The sequence below is a fragment of the Phyllostomus hastatus genome, unplaced genomic scaffold, assembly GCF_019186645.2.
Source record: "Phyllostomus hastatus isolate PE091 unplaced genomic scaffold, TTU_PhHast_1.1 phas_contig_34, whole genome shotgun sequence".
In the NCBI taxonomy this organism is placed as follows: domain Eukaryota; kingdom Metazoa; phylum Chordata; class Mammalia; order Chiroptera; family Phyllostomidae; genus Phyllostomus; species Phyllostomus hastatus.
In genome coordinates, this window is record NW_025333857.1 from 32,278,278 (window position 1) to 32,296,636 (window position 18,359).

Genomic DNA, 18,359 nt, shown 5'->3' on the forward strand with positions numbered 1-18,359 from the left:
TTCAGGGTTGTGACCTCCTCTGACTGGTCTGCCCCAGGGTAGGGGAATATTAGTCACTGTATTGTCAGCCACTGTTGGTCCTGGCATTGCCAGCCAAGTTTTGCTGCTTTCCTGGGCCTGGAGCCAAAATACAACTGAGGCCTAGATATTATGTCTAGGGAGGAAAGGTCGGGGTGGGGGGGTCCAGGCCATATGACAGGCAATGTGAAAAATCAGGGGCTCTAAAACAAATGGCCAGCAATATGTCAGGGGAGGAAAGGCCATCCTGGGGGTGAGATCTGGTACCAGTTTTGCCCAATGGCAGGCGCCTGAGGCTTTCCACCCTGGTGACCTTCTGTATCTGGCTGTAAATTGCTCAGCCAGTTTGTTCAGCTATCTGTCTCACTTTCCCCACTCCACTTGCAGAGAATTTTCCTAGCTTCTTACTATCTTGCCTCGGTGGCATGTGGTAGAGTCGGAGTGTGTTGGATGGCTTTCTCTTTATTGTTCTGAAAATTTGCTTTCCATTGGCAATCTCTTTTGCTAATTGTAACGGTAATAATGATAATTTTTGAACAACTACTATCATTTTTTGAGCACTTACCAAGTGCCAGGCATTTTTTATCCTTTATCTTCTCAAAAACAATGGAAGAGAGATTCTATTATTCACTTTCAATGCTCATTTATAGAATATCATATAATAAGCATTTAATATTGATATAATTAGAGTGGATTATTTGCATTAAGACTTTAACAGATCTTTGTAGGAATTCTTTACCAGTTTTCAAGCCAGCTCTAAGCACTCACAGGAGTCCTGTGAGACAGGCTGGCAGCTAGCATCTTTATATAGGCAGGGCTTGAGCCTGCTTCAGTTTTTTGCCTAGCACCTAGCTTATCTTTAGAATGCAATACATGGTAATAAAAATAAAATAGTGAACAACAATGCAGTCAAGACGATACAAATTCACTCTTCAAATTGAGTGGGGTCTTACTGGAGTTTCTCTCTGTGTGCTTAAGGTATGTCCTTGCTTGGCAATGAGAAATGGAATAAAATTACTCTAATTTTAGCTTTATTTTGATTAAATATATGCAAGTTTTCAGCAGAATAGGCCAACAGCCTCTCTTCACGTGTAAGTCACAGAATAAACCAGTCCCAGCTGGAGTCTTTATTGCCCGCTCCACTCCTCCTGGCCTGTTGGCTGTAGCACGCTGAGCTGGTTCTCTCCACTCTACCTCCAGAACCTTGGGCATCCTCCAGCTGTGTCAATCGTCCTCAGGGAGCATTAATCTCCACCCCTCTGCTTCCAGACCAAGTTAGGACTTGGTAGATGAAATGAAGTTAACGGGTCACTTCAGGAAAATTCCTGGTGGGGACCCACCCAAAGCTCATGACATCTGCTGCAGGATATTTTTCTCATCACATATTCTGTCCTTCTGTGTTACAGCTCCATGAATATGATATTGTTTGGATTCCAGAATTTTCCAGATATAGGGACACAGGTTAATGCTCACCTAGTTCACAACATACTCCATGTAAAAACCTAAGGTGTTTAACTGACTATGAGAAAGTTAATTGCCCCTCCAAAATTCTCAGCTAGTAAAATCTAGCAGAGTTAGCAGAATGAGTTGAATATGAGTAGAATGAGTTAAAGGCACTAGGCTATATGAGCCTGGGACCAGGAATCTTGCTTCCACCAAGGTGGGGAAGGAAGATTCTTGGGCCAGAGCATTTCTTCCCCTAGGAAGTTCCTGCCTCAAAGAGACTCACAGGTGATAGTAGAAATATTTCCAGGCCTCTGGCACCTCTTGCCAGCACACTGCAGTAAGCAGGTACTAAAAGAAAGATACTTAAAGAATAAACTCCTGGACAACAGAGTTATAGACTGATGTTATTATTCTGTATTCACATTAGGAAGTGACCATCTTTCTGAAATAAGATGTCAAATAGTTTTCTTTTATTCATCTACTGAGAGAATAAAAGTGGTAGGGTTAAATAAACCAAAACAAACAATACAACAAAACCAGAAGTAAGTGAGCAGGGGATACATAAACCAAATAGATCTCTTTCAATGTCATTTAATGGCTTATTTATATAGTGAAGAGCTGTTTTAAAAAGAACAGATACTTCCAGGAGGTTTAAATCCATCTAATTTTGATAACTTATTACCCTTAAATGAATAACATTTGGTGACATCTAACACTTGATTTATAGAAAATGATGATTAAACACTTTACATAAGAAAAAAATGAGACCTATAGAGCTGAGGACACATTGATTAGAGGCACAGGCAAAGCTATATTACTTTTCTTAACTCTCAGTCTGAAGTTTTTGGCACAATTAAGTACAGCTTATTTTTCTCTTATTACCCAGTTGATATGCACCAAAGAAGGAAAGGGAATTTTGGTTTGAGAGAGATGGGGAAAGGGTGATTTTTGACAATGAGACATTGGTTGGGCCAAGTGGACCTAAAGAGAGCCCAATGGAAGGTGCAGAGAGCACCATGATGCATTTCTCCATTTCTGCAGTTTCTCCAGAACTGGCCAGCAGCTCCCATGCCAAGCTTTTTGGCATATTTTTGTTCTATTGTTTCAACTACATCAGCTTTGTTGAACACAAAGCACTCACCATCAAGTGCATGAGGGGAAAGCAAGGAGCAGATGATAACCTGGAAATTCTGGTTAATGGATCACTTATGAGAATGTGGAGCAACATAATAAATGTTTGAACCTTTAGAGAATTTTTATGAGTTTATTTGAGACAGACTGACAGCAATTGCTAGGAAGCAAAATCTCAACAGATTGAGTAAATGCTCTGGAAAATGGCAGTTTTGAAGCTTATTTTATATATTAGAATAAAAGGGGGAGATGTGAGGAGGGTTATATGAAATCTATTGGTAGTAAAGAGGTAAGAGCAAGCAAAGCAAGGAGATCTCTGGAATTGGGTACAAATAAAACAGAGAGACACATACTTCCTTTACGTTGGTGAGCACAGAATAGTTAATAACATTCACAGCACACAACAATAGTATGCTGGGAATGAGATAACAATCAGAGGTTCTGTGGTCTCATGCTTTTTTGTAGGGGATTGTGCCCTGAAGGATCTGAAACAGGAGATGACTCTGACATTTCAAAGGTATGTTATATTAGATACAAAATAATGACAACAACAAACAAGCTCACTTAAGGGGGAACATTGACTGTTGTCAAGGAAGATATAGGCCTAGAACATGATTGTTTCCATCACTCACTTTTAATTAGGAATTTTTATGTTCAGACCACCATGTGTGGTTATTTTTAGTCTCTGTGATTACTTTCAGTCTCTATGTTTGTAAGGTCTACTGCAGGCCTTCCCTGAGCTTGTCAGGTTTAGTATGTGGTCCCTTTTCCATCCACAGGGGCAATGTTATTTTGTTTCATCCAATAATTATTGAACACCTGTGCTGAGATATGCACTGATCCTAACCCAGAGGACACAAGGATAAATAACACATGGTCCCTTCCCTCAAGAAGCTGCAGTCCAATAGAGGAGACCTTCACTTAAGCAATTTACAGTGCTGCATATTATACCCAATAATTCAAGGGTGATAGGCATGGTAATAAAATAGAGATAGGAGAACATAATTCTATTGGGAGTAATCAAGGAAGGCTTTTCAGAGAAGGTGATCTATAAACTGGATTTTGAGTAATGAAAAGGGTAGTATGAATTAAAAAAAAAGGCAAGTACTGAGTCACCCAAACTTATCACCATATAACACAGGCTGTTGCTGGTAACAATCTTTTCTGGCTGAGTGTTTTTCTCTACACATGGAATCTAAACTCCTTATTATGATATTCTTGAGCTTCCATTCAATGTTTCTGAGTGCACAATCATTTATCGAACATCTACTATGTGCTAGAGATAAAATACAAGTTTGAGAAGATATTCGTCCTGAAGAATGCACAGTGTAATACCACAATTCTTACTCCTGGCTGCAGTTTAGAATCATGGGAGAGCTTTTATTTTTTATTTGTTATTTATTTTATTTTTTTAAGTTATATTTTATTATTTATGGTATTACAGTTGTTCCAATTTTCCCTCCTTGCCCCCTCTACACAACCCCCCTCTCCAACTTCCTCAGGTAATCCCCACACCATTGTCCGTGTCCATGGGTCATGCATATATGTTCTTGGGCTATGGTTCTATTCCCTATGCTGTACTATACATCCCTGCAACTATTCTGTGACTACCAATTTGTACTTAATCCCTTCACCATTTTCACCCATCACCCTGGCCTTCCTCTCATCTGACAACCATCAGAATGTTCTCTGGTTCTGGCTGATGTGGATCAGTGGATTGAGTGCTGTCCCATGAATCAAAAGGTTACCAGTCTGACTCCAAATCAGAGCACATACCTGGGTTGTGGGCCAGGAACCCAGCTGGGGGCATGAAAGAGGCAACCAATTGATGTTTCTATTGGACATCAGTGTTTCTCCCCCTCCTTCTCTCTTTCTTACTCTCTCTCTCTCTGAAAATAAATAAATAAAATATTTAAAAACATTTTCTCCTCCAATTGATGTTTCAATTGATGTTTCTATTGGACATCAGTGTTTCTCCCCCTCCTTCTCTCTTTCTTACTCTCTCTCTCTGAAAATAAATAAATAAGTAAAATATTTAAAAACATTTTCTGTGGTTATGATTCTGTTTCTGTTCTGCTTCTTTGTTCATTTGTTTTTTATATTCAATTTTTGATAGATATGTATTTAATGCCATTTTCATTCATATTTTTTATCTCCTTCTTCTTCTTCTTAAAAAAGCCCTTTAACATTTCATATAATACTGGTTTGGTGATGGTGAACTCCTTTAGCTTTTTATTGTTGGGGAAGCTCCTTATCTATCCTTCAGTTCTAAATGATAACTTTTCTGGGCTGAGTAATCTTGGTTTTAGGCCCTTGCTTTTCATCACTTTGAATATTTCTTGCCAATCCCTTCTAGCCTGCAAATTTCTTTTGAGAAATCAGCTGAGAGTGTTATGGGAACTCCCCTGTAAGTAACTCTGCTTTTCTCTTGCTGCTTTTAAGATTTTCTCTTTGTCCTTAAACTTTGGCATTTTGATTATGATGTGTCTTGGTGTGGGTCTCTTTGGGTTCATCTTATTTTGGACTCTATGATTCCTGGACTTGTATGTGTATTTCCTTCACCAAGTTAGGGAATTTTTCTGTCATTATTGTTTCAAATAAATTTCCAATTTCTTTTCTTCTTCTGGTACTCCCATGATACAAATGTTGGTATGATTAAAGTTGTCCCTGGGGCTCCTTACACTATCCTCATTTGGGGGGATTCTTTCTTTTTCTTGCTATTCTCATTGCTTTTTTTTTACTTCTTTATATTCCAAATCATTGATTTGATTCTTGGCCTCATTCACCCTACTGTTGACTCCCTGTAAATTATTCTTTATTTTGATTAGTGTATCCTTCATTTATAACTGGTTATTTTTTATGCTGTTGAGGTTCTCACTAAGTTCATCAAGCATCCTTATAAACAGTGTTTTGAACTCTGCATCTGGTAGACTTCTTGTCTCCATTCTGTTTAGTTCTTTTTCTGGAATTTTCTTTTGTTCTTTTCTTTGGGCCATGTTTTTTCGTTTCTTCATCTTGGCAGTCCCCTGTATTTGTTTCTATGTATTAGGTAGAGCTGCTACCTCTCCTAGGCTTAGTAGAGTGGCTTGATGTAGTACGCATCCTGTAAGGTCCAGTAATACAGGCCCCCCTATTGCCCAAGCTAGATAAGTCAAGGTGTGCCCACCATGTGGGCTGTTTTCACCTCCTATTGTAGTTGAGCCTTTATCATCATTAGCACTTCCAAGCTCAGCCACTCCCTGTGTTCTGTCCAGGGTCACACAGCATAAGCTACAAAGCAATCTGCAGATGGCTGCTACTTGTACTGGGCTTGGAGTTGCCCAGGTGAGGCAAAGCTGTGAACCAAGACTGGCTGCTGCTAGTGCTGGGCTTGGGGAAACTTAGTGAGAGTTAAGGTGCTTGTTGAAGCCAGATGCTACTTGTTTGAGAGAATTTAGGAAAATCTGAAGCATAGATCAAGACAAACCATTCATTTAGAAAAGTCACAAAACAGCTGGGTGGGTGTGAAAGTTGGGTGGGCCAGGGTCTCAGGGAACCACCAGAGAAACAGTGTGAGTGAGGTTGAAGGAGTCCCAGATATGGTGTCCTCCTTCCAGCCCTGTGGCTCTGTGACTCTATGCAGGGGAGGGCTCAGAAAAGGAACAATGGCCTCTGCCAGCACTTCCGTCTGGGAGAAAGCTGCTTTCAGCTCTTGCACTGATGCTAGACAATTCAGTTCCTGTCTCTGAGGCCTTTCAATCTTCTGCCCAGGTGCTGGAGCTCAGAGAAAGTGAGTCTGAGTAAGTCTGTGTACAGGCCTTTTAAGAGGAACTGCTTGGGATTTAAGAAGTTTCTGTCTTCCACAGCTTTGACCCCCACTTGTTTTCACAGCAGGGAGACTTATTTTCATGGCACTGAAACCCTGGGCTGGGTGACCCAGTGTGGGCTGGATCCCCTTCCTCCTAGATATCCCTTCCAATTTTTAGTCATCATACATGAGTGTAGGACCAGCCCATTCTATGTCTCTATTCCTTCTACCAGTCTCAGTGTGGTTTTTTCTTTAATTCCATAGTTGTAGGACTTCCATTCAGTTCGATTTCTGATGGTTCTGAATGATGGTTGTTCTGTAGTTTAGTTGTAATTCTGATGCGGTTGTGTAAAGAGGCTAGCCATGTTTACTTATGCCACCATCTTCTAGAATCATGGGGGAGCTTTTAAAAATGTGTATGCCCAAGCTCCACTTTCAAATGTACAGCTGAACTTGAATATTGCTGCTGGTCTAGTGAGACCAACATAAAAGTGAGACAAATGATTAAGTGTGGCTTTATATGATGAAGGTCCCTAAGAGGTTATGGGCATAACAAGGGTGATAATGCACCCAATTCAGCCCAAGTCTTGGGAAAGGGTCTGTGAAGGCTTTGCTATGAAACTAAACCTTTGCTTGAGCCGAGTTGTAAAAGGTCAGTAGAGTTTAATTTGGCAAAGGATGTGGGGAAAATGTTTCAGGCATATAAAAATGCCTGGGTGAACACTCAGAGGTGTCTAATGTTTCCATTCGTCATCTTCCTCACCTCCCATGCTGACTCATAACCATGACCCTAAGCTGTAACCCCATCCCTCTGCACCCCTGGCTTCATAAGACCTGTGCTGTAGCTTTGTTACCTGCTTACCATCCTAACCACACCATGCATTTTCCCTCTGCTGCAATGCCTTTCTTCTATCCCTCTAAAAAAAAAACTTAATTGTCCAAGGTCTAGCTCCAGCTGTACCCTCTAAACCAGAAAACTATAATCTGTGAGCAAAATCCAACCCATCACCTATTTTTGTAAATAAAATTTTATTAAAACACAGCCATGCTCATTCATTTAAGTAGCATCTGTGTCTGCTTTCATGTTACAATGGCAAATTAAGTAGAATTAAGTTGTTGTTTCAGATATGGTGTGGCCTCCAAAGCTGTGTATCCTTGAGATAATTGCTACATAACCCTTCCAGGCTTCAATTTCCTTTTGAGTATCATGGTAATAATTATAAATGCTGCAGCATGTATTTTTACAATTATTAAATGAGATGCTGTGTATTTGGTGGATGCTGTGATGTGCTACCCTGATCCCTCTTCGGAATGAGGACATATTTTTCCAATTGTCAAAGGAGCATTTGCCTGTCAGCCTCAGGCGGCACTGGAAGAAAACTTAAAGTTGTAATTTTGTTTTTCTGGGGTATCCCTCCTCTAATGACTTTTTATTCTGGGAGGTATAAAGACCTGGTCCCTTACACTCCAACTTGGATCTGCCCGAGGAGCTGTCTCAGTACTAGAGCTCCCTATGAAGCATGGAAATCCAACCTTTCTTATGCCCAGTTCTGCTTCCTTCACAGCTGTTTATTCCAAGAGCACTCCCTCAGCTCCTTATCAGGGCCTTCAGTCAGTGATCCAAGCCCATAACATTAGAAGTGGTCCACAAACAGATGCTGAGATGGGATCTGGGAGCAGAACACCATCTGGCTGCCAAGGAGAATGTTGTCTCTGGAAAGTGAAACACACATTGCCCATGTAGCTGCTTACACTTCCAGCTGTAATCTGGGATGTACTGCATACTTACAGAAGGGGGTGGACTGGCTGGTGCAAGGCATTTGAGAAGTAAGAGGGAAATAGTAATCATTAGGATTGTGAATTGGCTGGCTGCTGTTAAGCTCCACTGATGCCCTGGAAAAAGGTAGAAAAAAGCTGAGATTGATTAATTAGCAAATAAATGATAAATGTGAAGGCCAGAGGACCTCCCTGGAAATAATAGAGAGGTTCCTATCTCTTAAATTGGGAGAAGAAGGGGTTCAAAAGTGAGGACAAAGGTCCAGATTTAATTGTAAGAGTAGCTAAGACAGGTCTGCTATGCCAAGGTTGGGCAAGTGGGCTCCTGACACAAGGTATGGGTGCATCTGTGTTGATGTCCCCCCAAAATCTTATATCTCCACATTACCCTGATCCCTCTGAGCCTGCACAAATAGTCTTCTCCTCATCTCTGTTAGGGGTAGATACATTTATACAATGGAATACTGCACAGCAGAAAAAAAGGAACTCTTATGTTTTGTGACAGCATGGATGGAACTGGAGAATATGCTAAGTGAAATAAGCCAGTCAGTGAATGACAGAACCATATAATCTCTCTTATAAGAAGAATCTAATGAACAAAATAAACTAATGAGCAAAATAGAATTAAAGGCATGGAAACATGGGACAGAGGGACAGTGGCCAGACAGGAGGAGGGAGGGGAATAATGGTGGAAAGAAGGGGAAAGGACTAGTCAAAGAACATGTATGAATGACCCACGGACATGGACAACAGTGTAGGGATTGACTGAGGGAATGGGGAAGGGAAAAGCAGGGAAAACTGGGACAACTGTAATAGAATAACAATTTAAAAAGAGCTAGATAAGCACACACACACACACACACACACACACACACACACACCCTTCATGCTTGAATTTAATGCAGAGGCCTCTCCTCTGCAAGACATGCACTCCCTTTGGGATCTCTACCATCTCCCCTCCCAACCACCAGGTGAGTTACTGGGGTTAGGTCACAAAATAACTCTGCCAAAGACCTGTGGGGACTACTAAGGGAGGAAAAGAACTATACCCCCCTCCAGCATAATTTCAACACTAGCCAATGGAGAAAATATGCATGTCACTCGATTCTGAGGGTGCCTGATGAAAGTGGGTGGAAGGTCAATTTGGGTACAAGAGAGCTTACCAATATAAGAGCACTCCTTTAATAAAGTACAGGGTATAATAATACACTGGCAAGGAGCCAAGTGAATACATGGTAGGATGGCACCTAGAAACATGGTAAATACAATGACCTGCATTAGCTGAGGTTGAAATGATGGAATTGCTTGACAGACAGCATTACACAACAGAGAAAGGAAAGAACATGTTTGGCACCTCTTCTCTCTTGCCCGATTTGATGGTAAATGACATGCTCAGCAATCTCAGTGTATTTATGTTATGGTTATATCATTCTGAAGATCTCCGAACCAAGCAAGAGAGTGGAGATTAGTGTCAATAATATTACTCCAACAGTGTTCCTCATGGACCCAGTAGTCCAGACAGACACACCAAGAGACTCCCAGGCCATTGATGGTTTTGCTGGAGCCATGCGGTTTTAGTTCCAGGAGTCCTTTCCCTATCTTCTACCCTGTCCTCAACCAGAACAATACCATACCTGACCTAATGGTCCAGATTTGTTCCCTCTGGCTTACCAGACCCCTTTATGTAGGGCAGCCCTGGATATTTGTACCTGATTATGAGATGGGGCCCATCATTTCCAATGACAAATTGCAACTGAGGAAGAAAAGAAGGCAACTCGGTGTACCCTGTGAGATAATTTCAGAGAACTACTCATCTCTGATAACAAAGAGTAATTTTTGTTTAGGAAGCAATCTCTAAGCTTTCTTTCTTTTTTTGCCTCAATCTATATTATGAATTGATTTATAAGTTCTAGCATTTCAGTTATTTTACAGTAATTCTTTTCTGTTTTAAAAATCCACAATGTGTATGTTTAGATGCCACTTGGGCATCCCTTACATACATGAATTTTGTTCTTTGGGAATGCCAAGCTGAGAATGCTTGCTTTTAGATTAGTCAAGTAACCTTACACCACATGGAAATTATTCCTCAGTCACTTGTTTTTAAACTCAATGGCCTTCCATGATCCTGACTTTTCATGGGAAGAATAGATGTTCACTCTTACTACAATTTAAGGAGAAGTAGGAAAGCTTCCTCATTTCATCTTGTACTAAATGGCTTCCTAGAAATATTCTCCCAAACAATAGTAAAAGTTTCACTGCAGTGACTCTATTAATTGGACCCAAAATAGTCACTGTATAATATGATGCTGTTTTAACCATCAACTTTCACTCAGTGCTTAGCAGTTTGGTCTTTTGAATGACACATTGAACTCTCTGTGTTTCTCATTTACTGCATAAGAACCAATCAGATTTTCTCCTTACTTCTTGTTTAGAGAGTACAAACCATTGCTATAATGGGGAGCAGGAAGACCATGAGAAAAAGAATAAATGAAGAAGACAGTGAAGGGGCTTGGACAGTAGGGATAAATGCCAATTTTTGGTTGGTGTTTCTTCAAATGAAAAACCAAATAGAGTGATGGAAACAGCCTTGAAGTAATTGCCAAAGGTCTGAGGACTTTAGAGAACCAGTGCTGTGATCTTAGACATGGCATTTAATGTTTGTTTATCTGAATTCTTTTATCTGTATAACGCAAAGTACTATGCCTGCCCTACTTACCTTTCTGGCTCATTGTGAAGACTCTCCATAAAACATACTGTGTCCTAGGGATGCACTGGGTTTTATTATGGGTATGTAAGCATCCATAAATCCTGCCTCAAAATCTGTTGGGAAAGAAGGTGTGTACAAAAGAGTACATAGAACTGAATTACTATTTGTGAGGTAAACAGGAGTAGAGAAGCTTCTACTTGACAGTTTTGCCTGGTAGCAATCCTGGTGCTGCTATAATAGAGCTGAGGACAGACTTCTTTGGGGGAACCGTGCTACTGGGAAGGAAGAGAGTTGACTAGATCATAGCTATGATATCTACTGACTTGCCTTTCTTGTTGGTTACGTCTCTGTTGAGTAATACCTCTTTGAAACCATACAATTCTGCAGCTTAGGGAAAACAATGTCAGCTAAATTCAGAGTTCCTGCTCCACTTGGTTATTTATTTATTTAACACCAGTATCCACAATTGGTTATTCATTGGCAAGACTGATCCATTTTTACATCCTCTTTTGAGTAATTACATTTTTACTCAAGAAAGAAATAAGATATGGTCCTGGACATCTTGGCTTATATTTTTCTTTTGAATTTGTAGTTTCAATCAACAAAAGCAATGATATGATCAGATAATAAAAATAGCAATAATATTTGAGCAACTTCTACAGTCTGACTGTTGTGCTAAGAATTATACAAGGTGAGACAAAATAAGTTTATAGTTGTGAGCACATTAAACAGTTTATTCTTGTACTATTATTTATTAATATCATTATTTTACATATGAACAACTGCAAGCCTACTTTTGCCACACCCTGTATCTATATTAATTCAGTTAATTCTAACAGTGAAACTGAGAGCCGGTATTTGTATTTACATCTTAAAGAAGTGAGATTTAAGATGAGTCACAAACATAAGATTAGGTAGTAAGTGGTAGATCTAAGATTCAGATCCAGTTTTGTCTGATTTTGAACCCAAGGCCTTTAACTTTCTCTCCCATCTTCACCCAAGGGCATCTATTCTGAGGAAGGTGTGCAGTGTACTGGCAGAAAAGGATGGATAAACTAGCATTTCTTTCCTCATCAAGCCCCATTTAATGTTTGGATAAGTATTATAAAACTACTATTGAGGGACCCACAAGGCTGAAACAATAATTACTATAATAGTTATTTATAGAAATAGTACATTTTCACAGTTTGAGGGGAAATATTCTATTTTTAAGCAATAAAAATGGTAACAGAATGTGTGGTATATCTTGTGTTGCGCGTGGGTCACTGGCCAGCAGTGACCATGGAACACTGCGGATGGCTCGACGATAAACACGCGAGAAAAAACACACATGCGCAGAGACAAACTAGTTTCTGTGGGGAAGTAGGGACGAAATGGCCACCCCTTCTAGTGAGGAGTGTGCTGATTTACAGTCCATACCTGCTTTTATTGGGCTCATTCTGCATAATAAATCAGGTAAAGTACAGTACTCATTAGGGGGAAGTAAGGAATCATAGAAAACAAAGAACTCTGCTGGGGGTCAAAGAGCTGTAAGACTGAGGAACAAACTAACTTCCTCCTAAGACCCTTCTCATTCAACTGAGAGCATTCTAAACAAAGAAGGTTTCACAGTAATTTACAGGTTCTTTCTTAGGCCTGATCACCCCGGGGAATCCGCACCTCTCAGTACAGAGCTGCACCACCCTGTCATTGTTTCAGGCTTAGGTGGAGCAAGGGAACTAAGGCAACTGAGAGACAAGGAGGTTTTCTCCCAGACGCTGAGAACTCAGGCTATGTCAAAGCTGAGGAGCGAGGGTCTATCACCCCCTTTTGCTGCAGCCCCCCAAGTCCTTCTTTTGGGGGGCCTCCCAAAGTGATCGTGCCTGTCTTAGGTCGTTCCCCCTGTGGGGAATCTTACCCGTCTTTGGCTAACCAACCAAGCTTTTTGGGGTTCAGTTATGAATAAAGCAGCAGAAGCAGCATTCCTGCCAGGAAGATAAGCTTTTGTCTCCTTGCTGGCTTACGGTTCCAAGGGTGTTCCCTTAGCCTTAGCCTAGGCGGGGGTTTCAGCTCCTGATACCAGCCAGGGCAGTTCCCAATATCTTGACTTCAACAAGGCATTGGACAATTTTTATTTTGTAAAGTCTTTGAAGAAGAGTGTAGAAATATCATGTAAATGACAGAATGGAGATTCTGTATGGAGAATTTCACAACTAATTGAAGACTTACATCAAAACAATTATGGTAGATTTACACAATGAAATACTACTTGTCTGTAAAAAAGAAGAAAATTTTACCCTTTGCAACAGCATAGATGGACCTGGAGAACATTGTGCTAAGTGAAATAAGCAGTCAGAGAAAGACAAATACCATGTGATTTCACTCAAATGTGGAATCTAATGAACAAACTGAACTAACAAGAAAAATAGAGACAAACTCATAAATAGAAAGCTCCGAGGGGCATGTTAGGGAGTGGAAGGATCAAGCAAAAAGACAAAGGACTCATGGACATGGATGACAGTGTGGTGATTGCAATGGGGAGGCCATGGGTGGAGGTGGAATGGAGTATAAGGGGGATGAATGATACTGGAAAAATACAATTAAAGAAGAATAATAAAAAAGATAAAAAGCATGAACAATAAAATGGCAAAAAATACATATCTATCATTAATTGATTCTAAAAACAGTATAAACAAACAAGCAGAACAGAAACAGACTCATAGATAAAGAGAAAATTTTGAGATTGCTGGGATGGGTTGGGGAAACATATGAAAAAGGTGAAGGGATTAAGAAGTAGAAATTAGTTGTTACAGAATAGTCATGGGAATATAAAATACAATGTAGGGAAATAGTCAATAATACTGTAATAACTATGTATGGTGTCAGATGGGTGTGAATTTATTGGGATGATCACTTAGTAAGTTATGTAATATCTAATTACTGGGGTGTACACCTGAAACTAATATAATAATATATGCCAACTGTAATTTAAAAAATAGTTTACAAATGGAAAAATGGAAAAAATGATTGACTAATACAGACAAGGTCAAGCTGGAGTGAGGTTCTAGAGATAGGCCATTGGGCTCTGTCCTAGTCCTTTACCTATTCATCTCTTTTAACAGTTGATTTGGTTACCACATAACAAATCCTGTGAATTGCATATGGGTTTGAGAAATCACTGACACATTGGGTTAAAAACTAATCATCACTAAGGATAATGTAAAGCTTGGAATTAGGTTCAGGAAGTCAATTACATTTGTGTAGGACTGATGCAAAAACAGTTGGGCTAGAAAAGATTTAAAAGTACAGTAGGTTGATATAACATGATATAGCTGCTAATGGATAAAGCTTTGTGTTCAGATCAAGAAAGATGTTCCAATGTAATCATCATCAGTTGTACTTTAAAAAAATATTACCATAGTTCCAGGTGTCTTCCTTTAAAGGAGATATTGACCAGGCAGTGAGAGGCAGCAGAGACAACATTTTTTTAGAATCTACCAAATACCAGATTATGAGCTAGGTGTCATCCAAATTTCAACATTCCTGTGAAGCACTTTTAAAGAAAACTGCAGCAACTGAACCTGAGAGGTTAGTAAGTTGTTTGGAACAAAGCTGACATTTGATCGCAATTGATTTAAGTCCAAAGCTCAAATCTGTACTATTACACCAGGGTCCCAGAGGGCACTGCAGGAAGTGACCTGGGTGCAGGAATGAACAGAGACAGGTAGAGTAGACAAGGGAATTACCATTGATAAGGCATCTGTTATTTGTGAGACATTTTACATACACATCATAATTAATATGGTAACTCAAAGAAATAGGTATTAGCACATCTGCATTTTAATATGAGAAAATTGAGGTTTAAAGAGCTAACTAACTCATATAAGATCACCTAATCAGTGGTGGAATCAAGATCGGGCTACTCATCTCTTTGCATTTCCCAACTTCAAATATTACGCACAGCACACATATTGATTTTGCCCAATTTGTATTGTAATTTACTTTTTAAAAATCTCACTTATTAAACTTCTGGCCAAGATGGAGGCATAGGTAGACACACTGTGCCTCCCTGCACAACCAAAATAAGGACAACAACAATTTAGAAACAAAAACGAACAGTACCAACAACAGAAAATTGAACTGTATGGAAGTCTAACAACCAAGGAGTTAAAATAGACACATTCATCCAGACTGGTAGGAGGGGCAGAGACAGGCAATGTGGTGGAGAGGACTTGGGGCAAGCCAGCGGTTGGCGGACCCTGGGCGCGTAAGGTGGCAGCTGGTGAACCCAGCCAGGCAGCAGATTGTGGAGGGGCATGGTGCACAAGGTGGCTGGTGGACTGGGTGGTCCCATACTCCTGTACAGGTAAACCAGGTGAAATTGGGGAGCAAGACAGATTGCTCAACCCAGGGTCCCAGCTTGGGGAAATAAAGCCTCAAAACACCAATTGAAAACACCTGTGGGGGTTGAGGTGCTGGGAGAAGCTCCCAGTCTCACAGGAGAGTTTATTGGAGAGACCCACAGGGACCTAGAACATACACAAACCCACCCACACGGGAATCAGCACCAGAAGGACCCAATTTGCTTGTGGGAAGTGGGGGAAGTGACTGAAACCCAGCAGAGAGTGGAGCAAGTGCCATTGTTCCCTCTGGGACCCCTGCCCCACATACAGCATCACAACACAGTGACTGCGTTGCCCTGCCCTGGTGAACACCTAAGGCTCCTCCTCTCACTCTGTAACAGGTATGCTGAGACAAAAAAAAAATGGTCCAAACGAAAGAACAGATCAAAGCTTCAGAACAAATACAACTAAGCGATGAAGAGATATCCAACCTATCAGATGCACAGTTCCAAGCACTAGTAATCAGGATGCTCACAGAATTGGTTGAATGTGGTTGCAAATTAGATGAAAAAATGAAGGCTACACTAAGTGAAATAAAGGAAAATGTACAGGGAACCAATAATGATGGGAAGGAAACTCAAACTCAAATCAATGGAGTGGACCAGAAGGAAGAAAGAAACAATCAAACAGAAAAGAATGAAGAAACAAGAATTCAGAAAAATGAGGAGAGGCTTAGGAACCTCCAGGACACCCTTAAATCTTCCAACACCCGAATTATAGGGGTACCAGAAGGGGAAGAGGAAGAGCAACGAGTGGAAAAGTTATTTAAACAAATAATGAAGGAGAACTTCCCCAATCTGGCAAAGGCAATAAACTTCCAGGAAGTCCAAGAAGCTCAGAGAGTCCCAAAGAAGTTGGACCCGAGGAGGAACACACCAAGGCACATCATAATTACATTAGCCAAGATGAAAGATAAGGAGAGAATATTAAAAGCAGCAAGAAAAAAGGAGACAGTCACCTACAAAGGAGTTCCCATCAGACTGTCAGCTGATTTCTCAAAAGAGATCTTACAGGCAAGAAGGGTCTGGAAAGAAGTATTCCAAGTCATGAAAGACAAGGACCTACATCCCAGATTGCTCTATCCAGCAAAGCTTTCATTTAGAATGGAAGGGCAGATAAAGTGCTTCCCAGATAAGGTAAAACTAAAGGAGTTCATTATCACCAAGCCCTTATTTTATGAAATGTTAAAGGGACTTTTCTAAGAAAAAGAAGATAAAAAATATGTACAGTAAAATGACAGCAAACTCACAGTTATTAACAACCACACCTAAAACAAAAACAAAATCAAACTAAGCAAACAACTAGATAGGAACAGATCCACAGAAATGGAGATCACATGGAGGGTTATCAACAGAGGAGTGGGAGGGAGAGGGAGGAGGAAAAGGTACAGAGAATAAGTAGCATAGATGGTAGGTAGAAAATAGACAGGGGGAGGGTAAGAAGCTAAAGAACTTATGACACATGGACATGAACTAAAGGGGGGAATGTGGGTGGGAGGGGGTGTGCATGGTGGAGGGGAGTAAAGAGGGGAAAATGGGACAACCATAATAGCATAATCAATAAAATATATTTTTAAAAAAGAATAATTGCTTTCCTGGTTGGTGTGGCTCAGTGGACTGAATACTGGCCTGCAAACCAAAGGGTCACAGGTTGATTCCCAGTCAGGGCACATGCCTGGTTTGTGGGCCAGATCCCCAACAGGGAGCATATGAGAGGCAAGCACACAGTTATGTTTCTCTCCCTCTCTTTCTCCCTCCCTTCCCCTCTCTCTAAAAAGAAAATAAATCTTAAAAAAACCTCACTTATTAAAACTGAAACTCAATTATTTAACTAGAAAGCTGTACACAAACGCCTAAATGAGAAAACAACTATGCCAATTCTATGAAAGAGAAACAAGCACCCCTTACCATGAGCAGAAAGAAACCATGAACATAATAAATACATTACAAACAAAATAATGTGTATTCTAGCTAGATACTGTGGCCCACAGAAGATTCTAGCTCTGAGATCTCCTCTCTCTTTGTTAAAGAAGAAATTTAGCAAGGTTACTAAACCTTTTAGTACTTAAGAAGAATTGAAAAATTTAAATAGAGTAATTTTCTCACTATAATTATGTGTAATTCAATGCTTTTTAATGCAGTGTCTGTGAGATAGCTAAAATCATCTCCAGAACCATCTAAGGACATCTTGCATTCTACCAATTGCTCCCCAATGTTTTTGAATATACTCTCTACCATTCTTCTTAACTATCTTGAAGAATAGTGGGATGATGAATGTGGTGGGAAAAAAAGAACAAAGGCTTGGGACAATCCCCATCATTTTCAGATCCTGGAGGGATGACATGTGGGAGATGGTACTGATTTCTTCCTTCTGGCTCATAAAAGTCAAACTAAGACAAAGTGTGTAACATATTGGAATGCAACTTTCAACTCAATATCATACACAAGACAAACATTAAAACTAGGAAGGGAAATGGCTACTGCTCAAAGAACTGAGCTCTCTTACAGGAAAATTGATAGCTAACTATTTTCCAGGATTGATAGGGAAGAAGTGATTTTATTACTTGGGCAATTGGAGTCAAATTTAAGATTCCTTAGAACTTTAAGGTCATTTTAACCTCCACCATTCTCCAAGACTTCACGGTGCTTCTAGAAACTCAAAGATCACTTGACCTGTAGTTGAGGGTCTTCCTCTACCAGGGGTGTCCAATCTGCAGCCCACAGGCCACACAAAGCTCAGGATGGTGTGAATGTGGCCCAACACCAAATCGTCAGTTTACTTAAAATGTTGGGAGATTTTTTTATGATTACACGTTGTAATGTATTTAATGTATGGCCCAAGACAACTCTTTTTCCAGTGTGGTGCAGAGATGCCAAAATGTTGGACACCCCTGTGGCCTAGACAAAGATTTTTCAACCTCAGCACTGCTGACATTTAGGACTGGATAATTTTTTGTTGTGCAGGGGCTCTCCTGTGCATTATGAGATATTTAGCAGGATTCCTGGCCTCTACACACTGGACACTTACTAGTCACATACCTTAGCTGTGACAATGAAAAATGTCTCTATACATTGCCACATGTTTCCTAGAAAGCAGACCATTCTTGGTTGGG